Here is an 18,877-nt window from a genome sequence, read left to right as displayed (position 1 = left end):
ATGTTATTGAGCAATCATTTCCTAGGAATGCAAAGCAAAGGAAATTTTCGACTTGACTATGACCTTGAAAACGGAAAGTATGTGATGATTTCGTTCTTATTTTCAAGAGAGGCGATTTAAAATCTTTACTGACCATGTGGTCAAAATCACTAGATGATTTCATTTAGTAACTTCAAACTAAGGGAAATTCAATAACATCCACAGGGAGTCTACCGATTCTAAATATGACTGCTTAAAGTAGCCTCACTTCTCACTCTACTTTGATCAATATGAAAAACAACTCAATGACTGAACGAAAAAAGAACTGTATTTTTTGATGTCAATTTGTACACCTAAGCGGCCTTTCGCGCATATTAATTAATTGATTTCCAATAGGTCTTAATTCAGAATCATATATTTTCAAACCTGTCGCTTCATATATGAGGAATATTGATGAATAATTTGGATGATTTCTTGTTCTTTGACAAAGACAAGAAATTGTCAACTGGCAGTTGAAAAATATCAACTATTCATTGATCAATTTGGGTTTTCTTATGAATTTGAATAAAAGTAAACTTAAATCCACCTGAGAATTACAATTTTCAAGGTTTATATATAATTTAAAAAAATTGGTAATGATCCATTTTTCTCGTAAAGATCACATTCATGGAGGTTCTTCCATTTTTGTGAATGAGAATTATAAAATGACAGAAATCAAAGAAATTGTAAATCTTTCTGTTAAATGTCATATTGAAATGTGTGCAATTAGTTTAGAGTATGGTGACAAAAAAGTATTTGTTCTCAATATGTACAGACCAGGAAGTGGTGACTTAAACTGCTTCAAGGATCGTTTAATGCACGCACTCTAATTATTATATTCCAAAAACTCATATATTGTTTTATGTGGGGATGTTAATATACATTATGATAAAGGGAATTCTTCTGACACCAAGTCTCTCTATGATATCTTGGCTTGTTTTGACCTTACTATGACAACAAATGCTCCTACCCGTAAATTTAGGGACAAAAATGGAATCTTGTATGTTGGTACCATAGATGTCTTGATAACTAACTTTTCATCAGATGTTTATAGCAGCGAAATAATTGATTTCAACTCGGGTGATCATTGTGGTCACTGGTCAGAAACTGGATTATTCGCGGAAAAATTTACTTAGCAATTACACTATGAAAATATGCAATATGAAACATTCAAATTCAAATGAGTTTAAATTTCTAGTTAACAAGATAGATTGGTCGAAACGTTATTTACTCTCAAATCTGGACGATTGCTACCGTGAATTCTTTGAAAATATCAAATGGTGTTTAGAGGCCAGCTTTCCCCTCACAGATATCAAACAAACAACTGTATCAGCAAATTTGTGGATCTCAAATGACATTTTATCTATGGGGCGACAACTTTCAGATTTGGCATTGGCGAAACGTGCTTTCTATACTAATAAAATCAATAAGGCTACAAATAAAATGAAAGAAACGTGGAGAATAATAGATAGTATAAAAGGTAAGACAAAAAGAGATAATTCAGAAATTTGCTTGCAGTTAAGAAAATTGGTGATTACTGATAAATAGGTTATAGCAGATACTTTTGCAAAGCATTTTGCAAATGCTGGTACTGCTATGATTGCAAATGTTTTTGGAAACGATAAAATCGTAAACAGTTATTTATCCAGTCAAATAAATAGTGTTTTTATACCATATTTATCAGAAAAAGATATAATAAATATTGTGGTCTCTCTGAAGAACAAACCTAGTTCTGGTATAGACGGGATATCTCCGAAGGTTTTCAAAACTATTTGTGAATCTGTTTCATCTCCACTTACGTACTTGATTAATTTATCATTACATTGGGAAAATTTCCAACTGTAACAAAAACTGCTGTTGTATTTCCATTGTTCAAAAAAGGCGACCCCCTTATGATAGATAATTACAGACGAATTTCCTTACTGCCCACATTCTCAAAAATTTTGGAGAGAGCTGCTTATAACATATTAATACTTTTTTTGGAGAAGTATCAGATAATTACTTCTTCTCAGCATATCTTTAGAAAAAATAAATCTGTGGAAACAGTTACAAATCAACTCCTAAATTTTGTGTATTCAGAATTTGACCAGAATAAATATGTCGTCTAAGTTATGTTCGATCTGTCCAAAGCCTTCGACAGTATTGATTTAACAATTGTCAGGAATAAACTTTATTACCTAGGTAGAGGAAGCATGTTGGATTGGATAGAATCTTACTTGCAAAATCGATCTCTTATTGTAAAGATGGGCACACATCTGTCTAGTAGATCAAATTTTCCGTTGGGAGTTCCGCAGGGATCTGTTATAGTCCCGCTAATTTTTTTATTATACATTAACGATTTGCCGTGTCATATCAGTAGTGGTAGAGTAGTTATTTTTGCTGATGACACCACCGTCACTATATCAAGCCAAACCACAGAGGAACTTCTGGAAAAAGTGCACTCCACATTAGAAGAGATGGACATCTGGTGCAAATGAAATCGTCTTGTCTTAAATACTAAAAAAACTGAGTACATACATTTTTATTCTAGATCTATGCCACAAAACCTGGTTATACCAAATGTCCCTTTTGCAAAATGTGTGAGGCTTCTTGGAACCCATCTAGATTGTGACCTAAAATTCAGTTCACATATAGACCATATATGTTCTCAAATAAATAAGGCTTTTTATATGATCTTGCAGTTGAAGTATGTGCTAAATAGAGAGGGACTTCTTGATATGTATTACGCTTTCGTCTACAGTCACTTAGCTCATAATATGGCATCGTGGGGAGGGGCATGCGACTGGAACAGAGTTTTCTGTGATCAAAAGCTTACAGTGCGGTTGATCTTCCACTTAGATTATCGGGAAAGTTGTAGAAATTGTTTCACTGAAAATAAAATTTTGACTTTTCTGTGCATTTACATTTTGAAATGTGTCACTTTGGTCAAAAGTGTTCAAGAGGAGTTTCAACATACAATTAGTAATAGAAACAATAATTTGATTGTACCAATACATCGCACATCATTTTATGAAAAATCACCGCACTATGCGGCAGTTACTCTGTACAATTCACTACCAAAACCATTACAAATGTTGAGAACTTATGAGGCTTTCAAAACTGGCGTTAGGAGGTACTTGGTGTCGGAAGGATTTTATAGTGTGAAAGAATTGTTAAACAGGTAATTTTGCCCAATTATATATTTTTAAATTGTTAAATTATATTTTTAAATTGTTGGTAATGTAATACTTCTGTGTTATTTTTTCGACAAATTATAATTATGTTTTTTGTATTTACCTACATATTTATGTGTTCCTTTATGAAATGTTACTTGTAAGACGTGCCTATGTACTTTGGTATGACAAAGGGTGAAAATAAATGACTATGACTAAAATCAGAATAATTCACTTCCGATATAAAAAAAATGCTGAATAATAATTGATTTGGCACGAATAATTGGATAATTGATTGCAGCAAGCCCAGCGGTTATATTTTGATGTGCCTATATAAATTATATTTTTTTAAAATGTATGAATACTGAGACTAACTTGACTCTTCAATGGTTTATAACTTTTCATCTCGGAGTGAACTATTCAGTTTACTCCGTGTTAGGAATCACGCGTTAAGAGGTAAGACCTCGTTAGTCGTTAGCTCGCACAAGTATCGACTTTTAAGGTTTCTGTTCATAGGGGTGCCACAGCTGGTTGACGGAAAACGGAAAGACATATTTTATTTGTGATGTATGATCAGTTTCATTACATTGTAAAAATTATTCATTCATAACAACGAACAAATATACCGCGAATGCTGATATTTCAAGATTAATTACTTGGTCTCTTGGCTCTACTAGATAAATCGCAACATTTCATGGCTTTCATCATAAAATGTGTACGCTGTGTAAATCTTTTCGGGCAGTGTATTGTATTACTTGACGTTACATGCATAGCCGCCTTCATTAAAGCGAGTGCGATTATTTAATAAAAGCCTGTGAGACAGCGGTCATATATTTCATAGTCAATTTGTACTAATTTCCCATAGCACTCACTTAAATTGAAAAATCAATACTATTTGAATATCAAGAACTTACGTTTGATACAAAAAATATAAAAGAGGTCTCATTGATGGCATCGGACGCCTCAGATGGTGAATTCTACACCAATTTTATAAGACTAAATAACGATGAACATCAATTTGAGAATTTATTTACAAGATGACGTCTTAGATTCTATTACATTTGCATGATTGAATATCATTCATTCTTCAATCATAACACCTGAATAGTTGGCGAATGCATTGTTGAAAATATCTTAAAATATAAGGAGGAATAAGCTTTCCCTTCCACCATCACCAAAACTAGAGAAAGTGATGTTCTTACCAAATACAGACATGAGTCATTGTAAACCGTTGATACACCGAACTGAATTGTGCTACGATGTCTTCGTGTAACCATTTGACCAAAATTTAATTTGTGAAGCTCAAATCTTCAAAAGTTCAGGAAACATTCCAATGGACTCTCAAAGTTTTCTTTTCTTAAGTCAAAGTTATGAAGGGCATAAACACTTTCCGAACCGTTACAAGTGACTGTGAATTGTCTCGGAAAGAACCCAAGAACGGATTTAATCAACAAAAACTCCGTAGGGATTCTCGAAATCGATTGCACCGAGTGCATTTATCGGAATCACAAAAAATCAGGCGGGTTCCAGATTTTCAAAATTGTCGAACGTTTCGTATGGATCCCATCCAGTTCTAACTCCATACAATTGATGTAACGATTTGGATATCGCCAAGCATAAATTGGATTTTTATTCAAAAATTCTTGACGATTTACTTTACCATTACACTCATGGTTGTACTAATAAGTTTGTACATTTTCTGTAAATGCAGAAGAAGGCGCCACTACCCAGACCTTTCAGACCGCTGAAACGTATGGCCAGTATTTTCCCAACAAGAAGATTCAGTCTCAGAGACGAAATTCCAGAGAAAGAAGAAATCGACCTCAACGCAATGTGAAATGTCCCGTTATTTTCCATTCCACTCCCAGTTACAAAAAGGTGCCGCATCGCACCAGCTTTTTGAATATGAAGAGAGTTGTTATATGTTGTTTATTGACCTTCCCTATTCATACCCAAGGTAACATGGAATAAACAAGATCAATGCCAATTTTGACTTTGCTGAATCGACATTCGGCAATACGCAGTTCTCCAAACGACCACAATGGATCTTTATTTCCTTTGTTTAATTTTTAGAACATGTAATCATTTATTTTGCTATAAATATGTCCTGCGTGGCGAAATGAATCAGTTATAGTTACGTTCAGATTCTGTTACTTTTAAGTGATAATGGCAGTTGTAAAAACAGATTAAAGTACTTTTATAGTCAGTGTCTGTTCAATTTTAACTCAGGGGATTTCAGAGTTCAAAATAAATATGTTTTAAAAACCTATATCTCCAAAGTGAGATATAACAATTTTTTGATTGTGCATTTTTCTTATGGTCAAATCTGAAATTGTCTATGCACATTTTCCCACCTTTATTTTGATCATTCCTGCCGTGCAACTTCAGTCTCTCACTTTTCAATACATAATAATCCCTAGTAAATCATGAGTTATTGAAAAAGAAACAATTGTGAATCTTTTTTTTTTATTAAATACCCTACAATATTGATTTTGTTTATTGAAAATAAGTTGTTCAAAATGTTTCGCGTGTGAAGTGCCTGTGGCTGCTAAGCATGTTCTGGTAGAGTGCCCGCTCCTAATAGTTGAGAGAGTGAACAATAAAATCCCCTCCAACCTAAATGGAATTTTCCAAAATACCAACACGAAAAATATCATTGAAATTTTTAAAGAATGTAACATTCCGTGTTAGGAATCACACGTTAATAGGTAAGACATCGCCAGTCTTTAGGTCGCACAAGTTTCGACTTCTGAGGGTTGTCGTTCGTAGGGGTGCGACATCTGGTTAACGGAAAACATATGTCAAACACATATTTTTGAAATGTAGGTGATTTAAACAATTACATGATATTTTAGATATATTTTATATGTTTGAAGCTAATAACTACGGCTGATGCGATTTTTTCTTAAAATAAAATGATTGTGCATTTTTCATATAGGTACTCAGATCTGAAATTTCATATGCACACCAGATTTATTGATAGGTTCGGTAATAGTTTTCCATTGAATTGTAAATACAGTTCTATAAAAAATTGTCAATTTTCGAATTTCTGGTGTGGCACACTCGTTTTCAATTCTCAATTGTATGCGTTCATTCTTGTTTTTCGTTACAAATCATATATTTTAAAATAAAGTGTCAGTGATTATGTTTGACGTTTGGGAACATATTTTAAGGTAATTATATTCCCAAAGCTCATTTGCTATTGAAAATAATTAAAACAACTGTGACATTTGTTGAATTTTTGGGTTCCTAGACGGTCATCTAGAAATAGTGTCAAATTTTATCTCAACACTCCGCGTACAAATATAATGAAAAAAATCTCCAATCTATACAATGTGCGATACCTCTAATTCTGTTAGTCATATCCTAGATGTATTCAACTTCCAGATTATACAAATCAAAAGACATTTCTTAGCTAACTAACAGTTGACAAATAATATTATGTAAGTACATATTTGAAAATACCACTGTTACTCCCTATTCTGTAATTGGGTTCATCCTGTAGAATGGTGTATGAAATAAATGAATGAATAAATAAATATATATTTTCATTATACGATAAAATAACTTCAATGAACTTAACTAAATAATAATTACATATTAACAATACTTTTTGATAGTATGAAACATTAACAGTACACTTTTTATTGAGAGTAATTTTTGTGAAGAAAACATCACTGTTTAATTCTTATATTGTCACTAACAATCTTGATTGAAAGGAGGAAAAATAAACTTTTACTTCAAAATAAAATATTAATAACTCCAGATAAAAAAAAATCAAAAAAATAGTTTCTAAGTGAGATGAGAATTTGGCAAAAAAACCTGCTCATCTGTCGGTAATGGAGTAAAAGTACATCTGTGTTCTGCTCATGATAATCTAACCGTCTCCGAAACTCAAAAACAATATACACTCGCTTGCGTTTCAGAAGTTTGAAACCCTCAAATATTTCTGAAACGGAAACGTTTCTATTAATCCATTTATCCATGTGCAATATAATTCTTTGTAAAGCTTCTGCATCAAGCAATGCGGTAATTAGATCTTTAGATACTTGGGACAAATTGATTCGTAATACCTGAAAATAAAAATAATAATTTCATGTTAATACGATACTATCAAAAAAATTAAAAAATGCCGTAACATACATTCCATAAACATTGTGTTCTTATAAGAATATCATAATTTCATGTCTCCACCAGTCATATATATATACGTGATATTCTTTTTGTCAAAAAACTTTTGAATATTTTCCTGAATTTAAAGTAAAAGCAATGAAACAGTAAATTATCTATATTGGGTATGGAATGAAGTAACTCTCATCTATTCAATGCGGTCCAGAAGTTCAATTGTTATTTATACGCCAGCTAACAGAAATAACTACTTTATAGTTTAAATTTCAAAAATACATCTTCATCATAATTTGGTGATAAAATGAATGCATGATTATGCGTGCAAATTAATGATCAGAGGAACTAAAAACAAAATTAAATATTGTATGGGATAGTCGGTTATCGGATAGTGCTACAGATAGTCGCCTTCATCGATAATTGTAGTTGAAGTGTCATTCAATTCATAATTTCATACAGAGTAACTTACGATCTGAACCACAATATCTCAAAAACTAAATACAGGGTGGGGTACCACATACGAAACGGTCCCTGTAAACCACACTATTGATTTCTTTGAGAATTTCCCCATTTCATTATATGTATATTGATCGAGGCTGCAAAAGGAGTCTACAGGGTGACTCAAAATAGTGTGGCATATCGATGTTGTGTGTGTGTTGTGTGGAATCATCCAAACAAATTGAAAATGAGGAAAATGAATTTCTTATTATGGTATCAATCATAGAAAACCATGATACAAGTACACGTAAGATCGAGAAAGATACAGGGATAAGCAAACGGAGCATTCCTAGGATAATGAAAAATACAAATTTCACTCGTACCGTATTCAGATGCATCAGGAATTATGAGAAATAGACTTCCATCGACGAATCGAGTTTTGTCTATGGGTTCTGGACAAGTTTAGTGGTGATGAACATTTTTTGGATTCCATTATCGTAACAATGGCTTAGTGAACAGACCCAAATTCCTTTATTATAGTGATGTGAATCTTCATTTTTTCCACTCTGGATTACCAGAATGGATGATCTGTTAACGTATGGGAGGGAGTTATAGGTACACAAGTTATAGGACATTAATTTTTTCATGGAAACTTGAATGGTCCAAATTTTTTACAACATTTTCGAGATAATCTGCTTGAGCTTCTGCGGCATATGCCGTTAATTATCAGACAACGAATGTGTTTAAAATTGGATGGAGCTCTGGTGCATTTCAAATTCAGTGTCAGACAGTTTTTGAAATGTGCTTTCCGAAAAACATGGATTGACAGGGAAAGACCACAAAATTGGTCAGCGAGATCACCAGATTTGACTTGCCTCGATATTTTTCTAAGGGGATAGATACTTGAAGAATGAGGCTGACGACACTCCTCCAATCACACTGGAAAATATGGAGAGAATAACTGCTTTTCGACGCCTCTAAATGTTTATAAATGTTGTGCAGTCTTTCATAGAGAGAGTGGATCTGTTTATTAAACAGGACGGTCGTTATTTCGAGCACCTATTCTGAATTGAATGAATTTGTGTTTCATATTGCTGTTTCGGTTGAATAATAAAAAAAATGTATAGTCTGTTCAGTGAACAATTGTCAGAATGAAAATGTAAATGATAAATTCATTTTTGTGAACAGTAACTTTTTTCGACGAAGTGAAGTATAACAACTGTCAATGAGAATTATGTGAGCAAATCAAATAAATGTCGTTTCAAAACTATCTTGATTCAAACAATGCATTGAAATAAGAACTACTATTTGTAAAAGCCAATATCTGAAAAACTATTTAGGTTAGGTATAGAGAACCCCGAAATGAACTGGAAGATAATTGAATTTTATATTGTTCATATCAAAAGAATACAGGGTGTTCTATTTGGAATAGCAAAGTTATTTTTGTTAGAAAGTATAAAAAAGTGACAATAATTTTTAAACATTCTGAATGATATTGAAATACGGATTTCATCGGAATCAATAGCCAAAAACCTCTATGAGAGGGACTACTTTGAAGGGGACAAAATAGAAATTGATGAATAAATGATTTTTTTGAGAAAAATTAAAATTCACCTTATTTTTTCAACAAAACAGTGTATATTTATTTTGATAACTTCTGAAGTTATCAATATATGAGTTTCATTATTAGTGCACCTATTGTGACGTCAATTTCAACAGGTAAACAGAAATACGTCTTTGAAAATTGACAGGTTGTTACGATATGATGTCATTTTCTCCGGAGAACTAGTTCGTTAATGAAATAATTGTATAATCAGGAACACACCATGTGAAAGTAATGAAATGTTTACGCAAATATATAAGTGTACATTTGGTTCACCTGCAACTTTGAGAAGCGCCGTAAAAGGACAGGATTGAACTGTAATTCAGAACAGTCTTTTTCTAAAGAACAAAGGCTTATTTTTAATACAGCAGTATTCAGACTCATCAATAATTGGTCCAAAGAGCAGTTTGGCAGGTTTGGTCCACAACCAATACTGAATTCGTCAAGTCTTGGTAAACATTTCTGTAGCGAAGCCAGTAGTTCGTCGACTAATTTCACACTGAAAAGAAAAATATAGAATTAGCAGCTGCCCAAGAATTGAGAATAGTGATGTTCATCAAGAAGATACCATCTAATAGTTAGCTCACTCAAACTATGATTATGAAATATAAACGGTTCTGGAGAGGTGACTCACTGTTATTTGGACTGCGAGGATATGTAACTGAATATGCACGTTGCATTCTCCAATACAATTTTGTTTAGTGATTGTGCACTACTGAGTCACTTTTTGTGAGTTAAGACAAGTACTACTCTCACGCCGCGTTCGTTAACTACGCCACGAGCAGAACTCCGGCAATGCTGAAAGAAAGTCATTGTTTATGTAGGTGTAGGAAATCATAGTTTTCCTTCAATCTTCTTTGGGTATTTGAATGGCACTTGATGATTCTGAATACATTAATTTGAATTCTGATATGTAAAAATGGATGTTTGTGTTGGTTGGTTGGTAATACACTTCTACATCGCTCAACCGATCGTGATGAAACTTGACAAGTATTAGTAATTTTTATAGAGACGGTTTTTAGAATATCAATTTTTCAGTAACTCGCCACTAGATGGCGCTGTAGAACATTTTTTTGAAAGCACTGTTCTATAACGCTGCGCACGCCTAAGTTCGTTGATATTGATTATATGTTGGAACAGCAGCAATACAGCAACATAGTACTAATTAGTACTACAACTACCTAATTCTACGCGGGCGAAGCCGCGGGCAACAACTAGTTAAACTATAAGACTCACTGTAGCGGATGTGCTATTTTCGCTGGCATTTTAAGTGTACGATGATCAGGATGAATGCACAGACTCTTCAGATTGTTGTTCTCCTCCAAATGTTGCAACAGCTGAATAAATGCTCTCAAACAATGTTGGCATGTAGTGTCTAAAGTCACCTTTGCATTATTTAGATTCCTTCCAAATAAACTAGTGCGCCCCCTAGCTGCATCAAGTTTTTCAGGTGTGAAAGAAAATTTTATAGATGGCCAAAATCTGGAAAAAATCGAACTTGTATTCATAATTGAAAAATAAGGGAGAATAATGGTAAAATCTCAATACAGTCTTATAAAGTTTTCATCGAACACATCATGCAATTTCGGTGGGGGTAATATCAATTAAATCACCAATTTCGGAAATTTCCTAATCTTTTTGCGCGTTAGGAGAGGATAACTTGTTCATTATTCAGTGTTTAGATAATACTATAGTTATACAGAATGATTAAATATATACCCTCCCATCTTTACAGAACATTAATTTATACCAAGGAATGTGAACTTTCACGGTTGGAGATAACCACGTAAAAGATATTTTCCGGGTTATTGACCAGGGCCTACAGGACAAAAGACCAAAAATACATTTTCAATACAAAAATTCGTCTAGTTTACTTTCCTCCATAAATGATATACTTGTTGTTTTCATTGCATTTTCATTTTTCCGTTGAAGTAATACTCAATACCTGCTATGAAATACCAAGAAAATAAAATAATAAATTCTGTTGGAAAGTTCAAATCCCAAAGTACCATTCATTTATAACGGTTGTGAAGTTATCCACATCCACAAATTACACTGTGAAAAAAATATCGAACTATTATTTTTTCATTTACCGACTCTGTACACCTACCATTTTTCAATATAATACGCTTATTGACTGATTTAGTGAAAAAATAAGAATCATCCTAGTTTATTAAACTGTCTAAAGGAGTGAATAAAGGGTGGAAATATTTTAAAAAATCGTAACATGAAAAATCGACTTTGTACACCTACAAAATTGCGATATATTATTCCTGATGATCTATTTTCACCCCATTTTCACCTCCTGGAAAACTATGACGTGAAGTTTTTTTTGTCGAATAGAATGGATAACATATCTCAAACTCATATATGTACACATTCTATTTTTGAAGATACGATTTTTTCAACTTTCCGCCCCATTTGTTTGAAAGTGGTTGACAATGTTTCGTGGTGTATTTCATCAGTTCGGACTTCCATTGTCTAATATAATATAAATTAATTTGAAATCCCTAAAAAAAATTTTAAAATAATTAACCGAAAATAACAATTTTATTAAACAAAAAACTAAAATTACAAAGAAATAACATACAACAACCAAAAAATAAAAAATTGAAATATTAATAACAGCTGAAAACTAAAAAACAATAAAACATTAAGAAAAAATTAAAACTAAAGGACTTCAAATAAGTTACGTCACGACGTTTCGATTGTTAGTATCCACAATCACCCCACAGACTGTCAGTCAGTCTGTCAAATAGATCATCAGCAATATTGTAGATGTACAAAGTCGATTTTTCATGTTACGATATTATTAAATATTTCCACCCTATTTTCATCCCTTCAGAAAGTTTAATAAACTAGGACGGTTTCTTTTGTTTTTCACTAAAAATGGTAGGTGTACAAATATTAGATGTTGGCATATTCAACGGTTTTATAGAACTCATTTAGATAACACTTTGCTGTGAGAGTTTTGCTGAACAGTTTTCACAACAGGTTCTTCAGGCGTGTTAACACTCATATAATAATAATAATAATAATAATGTTTATTCACTAATAAACAATGAAATAAACAGTAAGTAGACAGGATTACCAAAAGAGTGTGTATTATTAAAAATATTTTGAATAAACATGAATGTGTCACTGAAGTGTGTATAAAAAACTGTAGGTTTCTACACCACTTGTGTGTGACTTCTCATGTCATTGTGAATGTATTAGCATACTTATTTCTATCTCTATAATTTCTATGGCTATAATTTCTATCTCTATAATTTCTTTCTTTATAATGTTGAATAATAAAACAGAGGTTGTATAAGGTAAATAAACGGAGTTGGTAAAAATCTTGACATATTTGAAAAACAGGGACAGTAGTACGTATGTATTATCACATTCAGGCAAAAAAATGTTGAATAATGAAATAGGTACAGGAGATCGGTATAATCTTAAAAAATGTAGTAAAATATTGAAATATATAGGTACGCATTCAGTAGTACACAATTAGTAATACATACAGATATTTGAGGTTGACTGGTTACAAAATTCAAGAAATAAATATATATTTAAGACATTAAAATTAGGTAAAAAAAAGTATAGATACACAAGATTTTAAGGTGATATTGAATAAAATTCAAGGTTCATAAAAACATAAATAATTCTATTACATCCAGTAGTGAACATTGATGAATATCAGAATTATACCTGATTATACCTAGTTTCATTGTTAGTGTATTTTATAGGTATCGGTAGAATGTCATAAAGCCAAAGTTCAAGGTAATATGCGTTATGTTTTCCTATATATTTTTCTCAGCGAGGATGAAATACATTTTTATTTTTGTTCCTTGTAACATGGCAATGGTTCATAGGCTGTAAAGTTATGGAACCTTTTCAATATGTTTCAAAATAATTAAGCAATAGAGATTCTTTATATAAGTTATCACTAGGGTAAGTAGGTATTTTTCGATATATTATTTTAAGTTATATTTTTGCACAATATTCAGACTTTCTAGATGAGTATGAGTCATCCCTCCTCATCCAATTATTCCGTACTGCAATTGAGACTCTGCTAGTGCATGATATAATGTTCTTAAATTTCCAATATCAAGAAACCTTTAGTTTTTATTTCGAGTAGATCGTTTATGTAAATTGTAAATAATAATGGCCTTAGTACTGTTCCCTGTGGGACTCCATAGGAAACAGTCCTAGTCCTACACCTACTAATCCATCAATACTAACTCGTTCACTTCCAGTTGAATGGCTTTTCAGTATATTATATACTTTTTCTCTCAGTCCATAGAATGACATTTTTTAAGGAGTTTCTGGTGACAAACAGTATCGAATCTTGAATATCTTAAAATATATTTTTTCAGTTAACCAGCTATCTTACCCCTACGAACGATAACCCTCAGAAGTCGAAACTTGTGCGAACTAAGGACTAACGAGGTATTACCTTTCAACGTGTGATTCCTAACACGAGCTGGGCGATAGCAAGAGAAAATTCTTTGGATAAATCGACAAATATACATAGAGTGGATTTTTTTTAAAGATTGCATCATTAATGTAGGGAGTTAAAGCAAGTATTGCATCTTCCATCGATTTACCTTCCCTGAAGCCATACTGCCTGGTCGAAATAACTCCATATTTATCAATAAAAATCAATATCCTTTGTTTCAGTATCTTTTCTCTCATTCTTAACACATTTGAGATCAGAGAAAGTGGTCTGTAATTTGTCATTTTTGTTTTTTCCATGCTTTTATACAATAGTTTGATGACTCCTGTTTTGAGAATTTCTGAAAAACACCCTGTATCCATGCATCTATTTATTGAAAATATGTTAATAGCATTTTGTTTTAGTGTTTCAGCGCGGATATCGGCCTAAACTCTATTATTGCTTGTTCAACTTCAGTTTCGTTAGTATGGTATAAATACAGAGTGTTTTCAATTTTTGTCTCATTGCTGAAACATTTTCTTGGTTCGATGATTTTATTTTTCTCCTAATTCACTATAGTATTTATTAAAACTGTTAGAGACTTAATTTTTGTTATGTTTTATTTGATCGTTTACTTTAATTTGGGTTATATTTGTAGTTACTTTCTGTTTATTGCAAATTTCATTGACAATGTTCCAGAAACCTTTTGTATTGTTTTTATTCTGCTTGATGATTTTATTTACATATGCCTTTTCAGCCATATTTATCAGTCTATTTAATTTATTTTTCTGTTGTTTGTATTCTTCTCCGAGTTCTGTGTTTTCATATGAATGTCTGAGTTTTGTATATATTTCATTTTTTGTATTCGCCATATCGATGATTTCAGATGTAATCCATTTGGATCTAGGCCGTTCTTTATTTTTTGATCTTATGATTATTGTATTTTTTCCAATGTATATATATATATATATATATATATATATATATATATATATATATATATATATATATAAAATAAATAGATAAGTACTCTTTGATCATTCCCATATTGATTTCAATTTAAGAGCCACCGGTATACAGCTGTTTCAGCCTATTGGGCATCGTCAGTACCGGGCAGGCGGTCCTCGATTGAAGACAAAATGAGAAAAAACCAAGAAAGTACTTGATAAAAATAGCTGCGTAAACGCAAGCGAAACATAAGTGGAACCACCTATTGGTGTGACACCCAAGTCAACTTGCCAAGTTTTTATGTCAGTGTTGGTGGTTTGACCAATCAACCGACAACTGCGGTAGCAGTTTTTTCTCATTTTGTCTTCAATCGAGGACCGCCTGCCCGGTACTGACGATGCCCAATAGGCTGAAACAGCTGTATACCGGTGGCTCTTAAATTGAAATCAATATGGGAATGATCAAAGAGTACTTATCTATTTATTTTTTGATTTTCATGGAATTATTTTCCAGCAGCTTGACTGCATTAACCTTTCTAGATTTCATATCATTTCTAGAAACATGTGGATTCGTTTTCCGATGGCATTTCAGGTTAGCTTCCCAAATTTCTGCTACCGCAGTTGTCGGTTGATTGGTCAAACCACCAACACTGATATAAAAACTTGGCAAGTTGACTTGGGTGTCACACCAATAGGTGGTTCCACTTATGTTTCGCTTGCGTTTACGCAGCTATTTTTATCAAGTACTTTCTTGGTTTTTTCTCATTTTGTCTTCAATCGAGGACCGCCTGCCCGGTACTGACGATGCCCAATAGGCTGAAACAGCTGTATACCGGTGGCTCTTAAATTGAAATCAATATGGGAATGATCAAAGAGTACTTATCTATTTATTTTTTGATTTTCATGGAATTATTTTCCAGCAGCTTGACTGCATTAACCTTTCTAGATTTTATATATATATATATATATATATATATATATATATATATATATATATATATATATATATATATATACATACAAGCCAAACACGAAAATAACACAAAAAATAAACAGCTATGAAAAAGAAGAAGACAAACACCAAAATGGGATATACAGTATACAATGCTCGGACTGCAACAAATTCTATATCGGCCAAACCAAATAGTATATAAATCAAACCTCGCAACACACGCCATACAAAACAAGCATGTCTATTTCGATAGTGAATATCGAAATAGAAAATAATCAGACCCTTCCTTTTCTTGATACAAAAGTTATCGGTAAAACTGATTATTCTTTGATTACTACTAATTGGTATGTCAAACCTACTAATTCAGGAAGATATATTAATTACTATTCTTTTCATGAAAAATCAGGTAAAATCAATTTAATACTCTGTTTGAAAGAAATAATAGAAAAATTAGTACACCCTTCCCTCAAGCAAAAAATCTCAAACTTCTTAGAGACAAATTGATCGAAAATTCTTATCCCAGAAAACTTCTCAATAAAATAATTTTCAATACTGGCAATAATACAAATTCCAATATAATCAACAGAAATGTATGTAATGATAGTTTACCTATCAATTTTTCTTATAAATCTATACCTAACCTTGGAAATGTATCTTCACATATCATAAAACTATTTCATAATGAACAAAATATCAAAATATGTCAAAAAATTATTAAAACTATAAATAATTTGAATACTAAATTGAAAGATGAAACGGATACCACCAAGAAGCCAAATGTGATTTATAACATTCTTTGTAACAACTGTAACTTAGATTATATTGGAACAACATGTTGTGGAATTGGCCGAGGTGGTAGTGCGCCCGACTCACGATCGGAAGACCGTGGGTTCGATTCCCGCTTCGACCAGATATTTTTCTCGAAAGAATGTATCTGGTTGAAGTTGGGATGATTCTGCAACCGTGTTAAGAATCACACGATAAAAGGTAAGAACTCGTTAGTCCTTAGCTCGCACAAGTTACTCAACTTCTGAGAGTTGTCGTTCGTATGGGGGCGACAGCTAATTAACGGAAAAACATATTTTAAAACAGACAGAACATCTAGAATTCTCAATGATAGAATAACTTCACATAAACGTGGTATAAAGCTTAATAAAAAAAATCATGCGCATTAGCACAACATTCTATAGAAACAGGACATAAACCAAATTACTCTAATATCAAAGTTTTACATACAGAAAAAATATTTCTGAACGCCTTTTTCTTGAAATGGTTGAAATTAATAAGTCTTCTGTTTGTATAATATACAAAAAATATATCACAAAGCGCCCATGCTTCTTTTACAATAATACTAGTATTTTTCGTTCGTTTTTGTTTTAAGCTCGTTTAAAAAATAATAGTTTTAACTGTTTAGTTCGATTTTCTTTAAAAGCGTGTTTTTTAGTTTATTAAACTATTCATTTTTCATTTTTAAGTTTCGTATGCTATAAAAGCGAGTTTTCTAGTCTGTTTAAACTATATTTATTTTATCTTAATTTTGGGATCAATCAGCCGTATATTGTTTAGAAAAATGACCATTGATATTTTCCGATTCCGGAGAGGAAGCCTGAAAATCAGCTACTAAGCCCAAGGCAGCAGGCGTGCAAATGATGGTTACAAATAAGGCAGCAGGCGCGCGAGTTAATAAAAAAATATACTTTTTTCAAATAAAGAAATACATGTAAATTGAGTTCAAATTGTATCAGGAGGTCACGTGCAGCGCCATCGGCCCGCGAATAGATCAAGCAATAATGTTGATAATTCTGGAGTTACAAACAAAAATACATACATACAGGTGAAGCTAATCAAAGCGTATAATTCATTATATTTTTATAATCTTCCATGCAATCAAATTCTCTATTAAATTGTATGGTGCAGGAATTTGGTTATCCATATATTGCAGTGACTGATATTTTATTTTCATTAAAATGGATCTGTATAGTTTTCATTTCCGCGATTTTCTAATATTATGAGAATAATCGTGATTCATTTATAAACACGATAACGTCATCATTTTTTTTCAAGAAGCCTTCATTATATAACGTTTGATATCCATTCATATGTATAATATAAACTCTTAATTTGGAATACCTATATACATTTTTCAAACCACAATGACACAATACATGAGTTTACACATAAAATTATTAGCAATTTAAATATCAGGTAAGAATACACATTATTCAGTTGAAACTTACCTAGGATGAAAATAAGTTTCTCTCCACGTTCTACAGACCAAAGAAGCATTTCTTCTGTCCTCAGCGTCTAGCTTATCAAAAATTTCTGTCAACATTACGGAAGGTAGGTGAGCCCAACCACTGAATTGTTCTATCTCCTTAGGTTTCTCAACTGTGAAAATGACAGTTGGTAAATTATAATAATTATACTAAAAGTAATACATATTTCAAGTTTTTCTCGTGTTTCCTTATATGCTGTATTTTTTCCCTACGAAAATAGGAAATAAAAGATTATAGATCATAAAAATATTGTAGAACTGTGACAAATCAAAAATAAGGATACTTGGAATCTTGTATAAATGGTGACAAATAGTTTTGAAATTCGGATAAAAGAAACAAAAGTTTAGCGAATACCCGGTTATTACTTCCCCAATGACTCATAGGTTATGTCTGTATAGTCTGTTTCGTGAAGTATTCAAAAATTATGTCACAACATTTGAAATGTATCAGTCATGAGACAGGTACTCAATTCCATAAAAGATGAAAATGTTTAATTTTTATTTCAAAAATAATGAATAGGGAAATCGGATTTCTGAACTATTTACCAACGGCATTCATGCATTGAAACTAAATTGGATAAAAATAGAAAAGCGAGGTAAAAATTCAGTACTTTCATTGAATAGGTTAGGTTAGGTCCAAAGTGAGTGGGTCTATTCAACCCTCCACCGCAACCCGCAAGGGTTTATTGTGGCTCACACCCATTCACACTCGACCAAAGTAACCCAGCTTCTTAGCGAAGCCGATTAGTTTGTATGGTGAGTGGTCTTTCAGGTCAGATGGTAAGACTACGGCTCTGCCGAACTCTAGAAACCTGATTCGGTTCCCAGCAGGGCAGGCACAAAGTATGTGCTCCGCTGTTTCATTTTCGAAACAGAGGCGACACACACTGTCTTCCGACAGTCCGAGTCTCTGAATATGATGATTCAAATGACAGTGACCTGTA

The 18,877-nt window shown here is 32.4% G+C and overlaps 1 protein-coding gene across 1 annotated transcript in view; it reads left to right on the top strand.

Moving 5' to 3' along the window:
• The window catches only part of heph (polypyrimidine tract-binding protein 1 heph), an 862,450-nt gene that overhangs the window by 79,201 nt on the left and 764,372 nt on the right, over positions 1-18,877 (top strand). The window lies entirely within an intron of this gene.

Source organism: Leptinotarsa decemlineata, unplaced genomic scaffold (assembly GCF_025532065.1).
Source record: "Leptinotarsa decemlineata unplaced genomic scaffold, Ldec_3_MD MMD2_tig00001064_RagTag_RagTag, whole genome shotgun sequence".
Taxonomy (NCBI): Eukaryota; Metazoa; Arthropoda; class Insecta; order Coleoptera; family Chrysomelidae; genus Leptinotarsa; species Leptinotarsa decemlineata.
This window is presented reverse-complemented; position numbering and strand designations above follow the sequence as displayed.